Here is a 10,644-nt window from a genome sequence, read left to right as displayed (position 1 = left end):
CTGGCACATGCAAAATTTTTCAAAACTTAAACATTTTTCAAAGTTGTACAGGTCACATGCCCATGTGAACAGGCCATGTGCCTCACACGGCTTTAGACACGCCCGTGTGTCTAGGCCGTGTCAAAACAGGGCATACATACTGACTTAATCATATAGCCACAAGACAAGCCCGTGTGCATTGGCCGTCGTCAAAACTAACTTGGGTTACACCGCTAGCCACACGCCTATGTGCCATGGTCGTGCTCAAGACTGACTTAAAATTGTAGGGTACCCCAGGGGACATACGGCCGTGCAACATGACCGTGTGCCACACACAACTGAGACACACGCCTGTGTCTCTACCCGTGTGGACAAAAATAGGCCAGTAGAAAAGCCAATTTGCCACTCAATTTGGGTCAAAGCTACAAGCATCAAACCAAGCACATTTGCAATATAATTTAACCCAATTTCAATACCAAAACACAAATAATTCATGCCATATTATTATTAACCAAATTCAAGCTTAATAGCCATACCAAATTATGCCAAAACATAAGACAAAATCATATCTAAGAATTTGCTTCATAACCACATTTTACTTCATTAAATTGCATGCTATAAACTTACCAATTTCTCAAATATGCACATACTAAGACTTACCAAAAATTGACCATTTCATTTGGTCATTCATAAACAAATCACATAAGCATAATTTACATCACATATCATATACCAAAATCAAACCATAAGTTCAACCATAATTAAGCCATATCATATGGCTACATATACACTTCTCAAAACATATTCAACTACCTCTAGCCTATACATGCCATATTCTAATATTAACACTTTCAAAATGTACCAAAATAAGGTTCGATAGTGTGGTGAAGATCTTTAACAATCCCTGAACTTTTGGTAGCTTTGATATCTATAAAACAGTTGAAAACCAAACAAAGTAAGCTTTCAAAAGCTTAGTAAGCCATATACAAATAAACTTGACACTTTAAACATAAAAACATCATCAAATTACATATACTTCATGGCCAAATACTATCTCAAATCACATAGTTCATATACATTTAACATATTTCCAATTCAATTACACATATAGTATATTTTCCCATACTTATAACACATATATCATCATTTATATATATACTTACCTTTTATTCTAAACATAGTATACATTTTAAACGTACCTGAATTGGATACACATCTCATATAATCATTCATTTCTCGGAATGCCCGTTGAACTGTTTGGAATCATAAAGATACGCGAATAACTTGGAAAGCTCGTACAATGCCAACGTCCCAGACGTGATCTTACATGTAATCAAATATTGATGCCACTGTCCCAGACAGGCTCTTACACGAAATCAAATACGATGCCAACGTCCTAGATGTAGTCTTACATGTAATCAAATATCGATGCCATTGTCCCAGACAGGGTCTTACACGAAATCAAATACGATGCCAACGTCCCAGATGTGGTCTTACACGTAAATCATAAGTTGATGCCAATGTCCCAAACATGGTCTTACACGATAACACATAGCGAATCCTATGTCATGACATATGCATCCTAACTATTCCTAAGGTTCATATGGGGCTTTTCGGATGTCGGAACTTTGTCGATACTTTCTCGAATGTCTCATTTTTCTCAACTCATATATTCATTCATCATAGTTCAATAGCATATAATCAATAATAATTCAATTTATAACACATTTATTTGTATAGACTTACCTCGTATGCATTCGGATAGACGGAATCGGCTACTCGATGACTTTCGACTTTCCCCGATCTCATTCCATTTTCTTTAATTCTTGATCTATATAAATTCAAATTTAACTCTTTTATTCACCAAATCATTCAAATCAATCCACAAACACATATTTTGGGAATTTTACAAATTAGCTCTCACATTTTCACATTTTGACAATTTAGTCCCTAATTACAAAAATCACAGAATACACAAAATTTTTTTGCACACATCCACATTTCATAGTACTCATACAAGTCTAAAAATTTCATTTATTTGACATTTTAGTCCCTCAAAACTTCATTTTCACAATTTAGCTCAAATTACTCAATTTCATCAAAAATTCAAAGATAAAATATGTTAACCCAATACATATCTTTCGTTTTCCAACAATTAACATCACAAAGCTCACAATTTCATCAATGGCATATTTCAAATTCATCAACAAAATCAAAAATTAAGGTATGGGCTCGATAGATTACTAAGTAACGATTACAAAAACTTAAAAATTATCAAAAACCGATCAAAACACATATCTTAATTAGCCAATGTGAATGCCGAACCCTAGAACTTTTATTTTCTTTCTTTTTTTCTTCAATTTTGGGCAATATAACAAGAATATGGCTAATTTGATGTTTGGTTTTAATTATAATTCATTTAATAATCAATTACCATATTTAACCTTAATAATAACATTTAAAATCCACTTTTATAATGTCCAACATTGTCCATTCATAAATCTAAAGGTCTAATTGCATCTTAAGGACCTTTCATTTACAAAGACATATCAAATAAGCACTTTAACAAATAGAAGGCCACTTTTACATTTTACGTGATTAGGTCATTTTATTAAATTAAGCACACAAATGATCGAATTTTCATATGAAACTTTCACACATGCTAATTTACATATCATAAGCATGAAAATTAATATTAAAATATTTTTGACTCGAATTTATGGTTTCGAAACCACTATTTCGACTAGGGTCTAAACCGGACTGTTACAGCAATGCTCTTTTCTTTTCGATCTGAAATTCTCAGTATCATTGGGTAGAGCTTCTTGTGGTATCGAATTTAAAGCATTTTCTATTTACCCCACTTGATTCATAAGAGCTCAAAGGGATGCAACTAGACTCTCAATCACGATATCATTCTTGGCCATATATTCTTTTAGCAAAGATTCAATAGATGATTCTGAAGAAGCTGAAGCTTGACCTTGTTGGACATTTTGTCGCTGCATAGGTTGATTATAACTAGGTGGTTCTCTTCTAGCATTTTGTCTAATACCGTTGTTTGAATTCCCAACACCTTGATTATTCCAACCAAAGTTTGGATGTTGCTTCTATCTTGGATTGTATGTGTTAGAATAGGGATTGTTATTTCAGTTCTAATTACCCATGTAGTACACATATGCTGGGTTTGATGGTCATTCATCAAATGCATGGTCCCCACCACAATAAACACAAGATAGCTCAGGTGAATTCATCTTCTGAACTGTTGCTGGTCTCTTCTTTATCTTGATCATATTAGTTCAAGAAGATACCTGGGCTGTCAATGAAGTGATTGCATCTAGCTCAATGGTGCCAGCAACTCTCCTACTAGTCCCAACTCATATGGTAGGATATCGCTAATCATTGTTGGTAATCCATTTCAATATCACATATGCTTCATTATAGGATTTATCTAACAAAGTACCATTGGTAGAGGCATCGATTACTATTCTTGTATATGCAGTTAGCCTATTATAAAACATCTTCATCTGAGTCTAGTGTTCAAAACCATGCTTATGAAATTTTTTAAGTAATTCCTTAAATCTTTCTCAGGCTTCGTACATCATTTCATACTCTGATTGTCGAAACTATGTGATGTCAATTCTAAGATTGGCATTCATGTTTGGCGAACTATACCATAACAAAAACCTATAGCACAGGTTATTCCATGATGCCACTATTCCCGATAGTAGAGAATTAAACCACACTCTTGCATGATTTGTCAAGGAGTATGGAAACAATTTAAGTCACAAGGTGTCTTTAGGAACACCCTGTTATCATAACAAATCAAAGACTTCTAGAACAATTATTAAATGTAGTCTTGGATCTTTAGTGTGTAACCTCTGAACTGTCTAACTATTTGCAACATTTGAAACATTACCGATTTCAACTCAAAACGCTAAGCTTGTATGTGTCGTTTTAATATCCCTGGATTTAAGTCATCCAAAATTGGAACTACATGCTCTCGAATTGGTCTATCTCGGTCATCTATCACCCAAGGAATATGAATATTAACATCATGACCATTTGGATTTAATGGATCATTCAAACCAGGATCATTACCTTCACTAGCCATATTACGTAACTCTCTTCTCCTTCTTAGTAAAGTTCTCTTGATTTTTGGGTCAAACGGATACTCTTTAGTAGTAGGACTGGTTCCACTCATGCACTTATAGCAAACCTTTAAAAAATTAAATAAAACTAAGTTAGATAAAACAAATGAAACAAAAGAATATAACAAAACCAAATTTCACCAATTGTCAATCCCCGGCAACGGCGCTAAATACTTGTCACTTGTGAATAATATGTGCAAATTATGCAAGTATACACGTTGAACAAGTAATAAAGTGATGAGTAAGATCATCTCCACATGTATTAGATAGGTATAATTTGGTCAATTTATTAAAGTTAGGCTTGATTAATGCTAAGGAAAATTAACAGTGAGAATGTAATGACAAAATGAAAGAATGGTGATGTATAAAATGTGCAAAGTAAAACAAGTGGATGAAGCAAGAATTTCACGAAAAAACAACTACAAATAAGAATATTAAGGATTTGAAATATTGATTAGGACAACTGGGATTACTGATGCATCTACCTTCTCTAACTATTAATGCCACAGTAAAATCTTGAACATTCTACTGCTCAATAAATTTCTATAGCAGTCTGCTTCTTTCGAAAGCAAAACATTGGGTTACCTCTTCTAGGGTACTATATGTCTATAGACTTGAGTTTAGTTGCCACTAATGTTGTCTACCATCTTTCGTATGAGGCAAAGCTCTATGTCTAGCTGTTGCTATGAATAAATAATTTATCATTCACTCATATTATCCAATGTTTATCTAGTTAACGTAGCTCTATTGGAATTAAGCTATCTTTAATAACCTATTACATATTCATCAATATATAGCCTGTATAAAGCATGAAATACCATTGAATAAAAAACCAGAACAATTCCAACTTAAATTAATAGAAATTAAAGGGTTCAGCAAAGTAATCTTGAGCTTAAGAGATTTAACTCATAGCTTGGTAAATAAAGTTCAACTTTAATGCAGTAACCAATATCATCTTTAAAAAATAAGCTCTAAAGAAATGCGATAAGAATCAAAGGACAAATTTTGATATGATAGATTTTGCCTATCCAGCTTCAACACCACTAACGCAATGTCTTGCAGCTGCTAAGATGATATAGTCGTTCCTCCTTCTTTAGCCACTTTCCTTCTTGGTCCTTCCCTCTTTTATTTGTCAGAAGTTACTCTGTAACACCCCAAACCCGGCCTAGATGTTATGGCCAATCCACAATGTCACATTGAAGTGAATTTCAAAAAATATAGTTCTATACTAAAAACTTCGTTATGATCTTTAAGAAAAATTTAGAATAACTTGCTCATTGTGAAACTCTAGTTGGTTTAGCACAATGTTAACTATATTAGATTGTTATTGCACTTAAAAAAAAAAACTATGATTGTTGCAGAAGCTTTTTAAAATGTGCTACAATAACGTTGTGTTTTGAAATGCTTTTATCTCTTTGAAAAACCATGGCCTTCTTCTAGAAAATATGATTCAAAGTGGATAAATCCCAAAATCAAAATAAAACTTTAAAATGCCTTATTACAAAACAAAAATCGAAATTAAATTACTTATAAATTAAAAGATTAAAAGGAAACCATTGAGTCTCTCATAGCACCGATCCGTCTAAGGATTACCTGCATAGAAAAGCAGAATGTTAGTTTAAGTAAACTTAGTGCATAATCCCTTAACAATAGTCAGTCAAACAGTAGGCAAATACAGTTCGGGCCTAAGCCCATTTCAATGACGATCGATGTCGATTAGGGCCATAGCCCATTACTGAGATCGATGTCGGTGTGGGCCTTAGCCCATTACGATGAATGATAACAATAATGCAATAAGAAATCCTACCCTTCAATCCTCTACACTCCACTCTATTCATCCCTACACTTCATGTGGGGAAAAACTCGACCCACCCATCCCTACACTCTAAAATATAGCACCGGTTGTGGCACTAAACAATGGTTGCAGCAGAGCTGCCAGTACAGTACACTTCCTCCAAATATAATAACCCAACTCCATGCAATATGTCATGTCATAATATCATACGTGAATGCAAATCATATCATGCTTGATTACAGTCATACATATCAAAGGGGTATATCAGTCATTTACCTCATAGGGGTATAACGATCATTTTATCAAATTGGAGTCTAGGTATACTTATCGACCCAATAGTAGGTTCATAGTCGTCTCGGACGGCCCGTGAAACCTTAACAGTCAAACAGTGATAATGGGCCCAAAGCCCATAATGTGGCCCATGTGGGCTCACACACCCGTGTGGCCCATAAAGCCCAAAAATGGCCTTTGTCGTGTGAACTACACAGCCTGGCCCAATAATCTCCACACGTCTATGTGGTTTACCTATGTGGGGCCCACGAGCCCGTATTTTTGTTAAGTTCATACCATAAAAAATAAACAGTTTATAATATACGAAACATCAACTAATAAAAACAAAGTAATTCACAATTCATCCATCAATTTTATTCTATCTCATTTAATATATTCATACGAATTTATCAAGCTTCATACATATCGAACATACTTGAACTTTCCCGTATTTATTTATTTCATTCACACCTCTCGTTTAATCACATTAATTCAATCGAAAGTCTTTCCATGTTTTAAGAATTCACGCACTTAGTGCATCAGTGATTTGTCGAAGCAGTAACAATCTTGCACACTTAGTGCCATTTCAATAAACCGAAGCTATCTCGATATTGCACACTGAGTGCCTGAGATAGCCGAAGCTATTCCAACTCGCACACTTAATGCCATTTGCAGCCAAAGCTATTTCAAATCGCACACTTAGTACCGAACATAATCGATTATCATCAAGCTCAAACCGTAATCAAATATCTATACAATTTATGCATTATCAAAGCATTAAAACATAACTATAACATCATTTATCACGTACGAACTTACCTCGTACTCGGAATTGACGATTCAAACTATTTACTCAATAACCTTCGACTTCCCTCGGTCTAAATTCAAATTCATCTTTTCTTGATCTATATGTATTCAAAATTAACCATTTTATTCAAAAAATCATTCAATTTAATCCATAAACACATATTTAGGGTATTTTACAAATTAGCCCTTACATTTTTACATTTTAATATTTTAGTCCCTATTTCACAAAAACACAAAATACACATAATTTCAATGAATCCATTCATAGCCGAATATCATAAGGAACCCTAAGAGCCCAAAAAATTTCATTTATTTCACAACTCAACCCCTCAATTTACACCTTTCATAATTTAGTCCAAAATACTCAAATTCATCAAAAATCCCAATACAAAACATGGTAATCTAACACATATCTTCCATTTACTATCATCAAACTTCATAGTACTCACATTATTAACAATGGCTCAACTCAAAATCATCAACAATTTCCAAAATTCATACATGGGCATGATAGTATACAGAGCAACGATCACAAAAACGTAAAATTATCAAAAATCGAACAGTACTCATACCTTAATTGATGCTTGAACTAGCTGAACCCTAACTATCTCTTTTTCTTTTATTTTTCTTTGATTTTCTGCAAAGAATAAACACAAATGGCCTTATTTTCATGTTTATTTTGTTATAACACATTTAATTACCAAATACCAATTTTGCCCTTTATTTAAAACATTATAATTCATCCATTTTAAGGTCATTTATAACCAATCCCACTAAATATGGTCAAATTACAACATAAGAACCTCACAATTATAAAGACATAAAAAATAGGCACTTTAACAAATAGAAGGCCACATTTACATTTTATGCGATTTGGTCCTTTTATCAAATTAAGCACACAAACAATTAAATTTTCATATAAAACTTTCACACATATCACTTCACATATTATAAGCACGAAAAATAATATTAAAATGCTTTTCTAACTCAGATTTGTGGTCCTAAAACCACTATTTTGACTAGGATCTAAATCGGGTTGTTACAACTCTCCCCCTTAGGGATTTTCGTGTGACAGCCCAAAATTGACCCTAGTCGGGAAGTGGTTTCGGGACCGCTAAACCGAGTCACCGAAATGTTTGAGCGTAATATTTATTGTCTATAATATGTATTTATGAATGTGTGAAAATTTCAAGCTTCGATTTAGTCGATTGCATGTGAATTCAGTTATTAGGACTTGTGTGACATTTTTGAAATGTGATAGGCTAATCTATAAGGACCTAATAGTGCATGTAATCAAAAGGGAGGACTTGCATGTCAAATTTCCCCCCTAGTAGCTAGTGGCCTGCCATGACAAGGGATTATGGGCAAAAACATGTCATAAAACATGTTGTGACAATGGTGTATGTAAGAAAAAAATAAAATAATGAGCATGGGAATTGAATAATGAAAGGGAAGGAAAAAAAAAATAGAATGGTGAATGTTTCCCCCCCTTTTGCCGTGAGTTGAAGAAAATAGAAGAAAACAATTTGTTGTTCATCTTTTTTTTCATTTCTTTGAGCTGAAATTCTAAGGAAGAAGGAAGGGGTTCTTGCTTCATGCTTGGTTTGGAAGAGGATTAGGAGGAGGTTTGGCCATACTTGTGTCTAGATTAAGGTATGTTTGAGGTTGTGCCATGAGATTCATGCATGTTTTTAGTTGCTAGCTTGATGTTCTTATTAGCCCATGGTTCAAATCTTTGCTATGTCATGGGGATGATATTCGGCCAAGGTGGATGTTGTGTTAATGCCATTGCATGCTAAATATGAGGCTTGTTGATGATATATGTGATGGTGGGTTGAGGACTCTTGGATTTTCTTTTAGCATTTTTGAGTGAGACATTAAGTTCTTTGTTTAACCATGACCGAAATTGAAACGGTATGGTGTTGTGGTGTATTCGGCCATGGTATATCCATAAGCATAATTTATGCATATTGCATGGTAGGTAAGATTTGAGCTTTGGATATATGTTTATATTTGGTTATAATCAACTTGAGATTCGGCCCTTGCACCTACATGTATATATGTTTGCACATGATGTATTGGTATGACATATATACTATCTCAAGGTATATATTTACTTATGATGATGTTTCGGTTATGAAGGAAATGATAGATGTGTATTGAGTTACAATATGGAATGCATTAGTTAGTAAAATGTATGCCGTTCATGTGTGATATTAAGTGTATAATTGGCCTCAACATGGACATGCATATTCGGCCACATGAGGGGGATTGGTGTGCATGCATTCGGTTAGAGGCAAGCATATTGATGCCTATTCTTGGCTTGGAAAATTCGGCTAAGGAGAGTACTAACTAATGTGTTGAGTTTGATTCATGATTTCCGTACATATGTGACTTTAATGTCTAATGAAAATATGTGGGCTAAGTACCTTGAATTCCTCTTCCGATGCTCAAATGATTAAATCAATTTATTTGTTAAATTAAGCTCAAGAGCAAAGGGGAGCTAAATCCGATAAAGGGAAGGAAAAAGTGGTCGAATAGCCATCGGAATCATTCGACAACATCCGAGGTAAGTTTTCGAGTAATGGAACTTAGATTACTATCTAATTAGATTATGTAATAAACAAATCAAAATCATGTCTTTGTGTGTGGCTATTGAGCCGAAATTGGAAAGGTTTGATAAATGTTTTGTGTTTGAGCCTTAGTAACGAAAATGAAATATGGATGTGTCGTGATTATTGATATATGTGTACATGAGCATTTGAATGATACCCGGGCTAAGTCCCGAAGGCATTTATGCTAGTGATTATATCCGGGCTAAGACCCGAAGGCATTCGTGCGAGTTGTTATATCCGGGCTAAGACCCGAAAGCATTTGTGCAAGTTACCAAATCCGGGTTAAGACCCGAAGGCAATTGTGCTTGTGGTTATATCCGGCTAAATTCTGAAGAAACTCGGTTTGAAGGTGAGCGTTTTGGTGCTGTAATAATTTTGGTTAATACGCTCGAAAAACCCATACGATAAGGTATGTTCACATGTGCATCGGAAAAGTCGATTCGTTTGAAATAGTGTTCGTTCAATCGACTAACGAACTTTCGGCTCTTAGATAGGTTGATACCTTGTGTATATATATGTGATGAAGTGTGAAGTAAGTATGATTATGAGAATGTGTATTAATAAAGTGATTCATTTAGCTATGTGAACGTAATACTTTAGTCAAAGCTGATTTCATTACTTGAAACTTACTAAGCAATAAAATGCTTACCCCGTTGCTTTGGCTCTTTGTTTTCTAGATTTTGTTCGTTAGCTATCGGATTCGGGATCATCGAAGTCGAAGTCATCCACACTATCAAAGCCCTTTGGTACTCTTTTAGTTGAACTCTGGATATGGCATGTATAGGACTACCCCTTGCTGTTTTTCAAGTACGTTTTGTGATGTATGTGTGTACAGCCATGCAAAAATGGCTCGTAAAAGTGGAGTATGGCATTAGACCATTTGTGTTTATGTATATATATATGGTTTCATGATGTGACTATGGACTGGAATGGAAGTGTTGGGCAATGATCAGCCCTTGGAATGGCTAAATATGATCATATGTGGACCTATGTATGACAAAACTCTAGTTGGTCCATGGAAACCACGAAATAG

The 10,644-nt window shown here is 34.4% G+C and overlaps 1 non-coding gene across 1 annotated transcript; it reads left to right on the top strand.

Moving 5' to 3' along the window:
* Nucleotides 1-3,516: 3,516 nt before the first annotated feature.
* On the top strand, nt 3,517-3,623 carry LOC128284485 (small nucleolar RNA R71). Its single transcript, XR_008274910.1, has one exon. It is a non-coding gene; the product is annotated as a small nucleolar RNA R71 (small nucleolar RNA).
* The last annotated feature ends 7,021 nt before the right edge of the window (nt 3,624-10,644 follow it).

This window comes from Gossypium arboreum, chromosome 11, assembly GCF_025698485.1.
Source record: "Gossypium arboreum isolate Shixiya-1 chromosome 11, ASM2569848v2, whole genome shotgun sequence".
Lineage (NCBI taxonomy): Eukaryota > Viridiplantae > Streptophyta > Magnoliopsida > Malvales > Malvaceae > Gossypium > Gossypium arboreum.
Note: the sequence above shows the minus strand (reverse complement) of the source record. Positions and strands in the feature narration are given on the sequence as shown.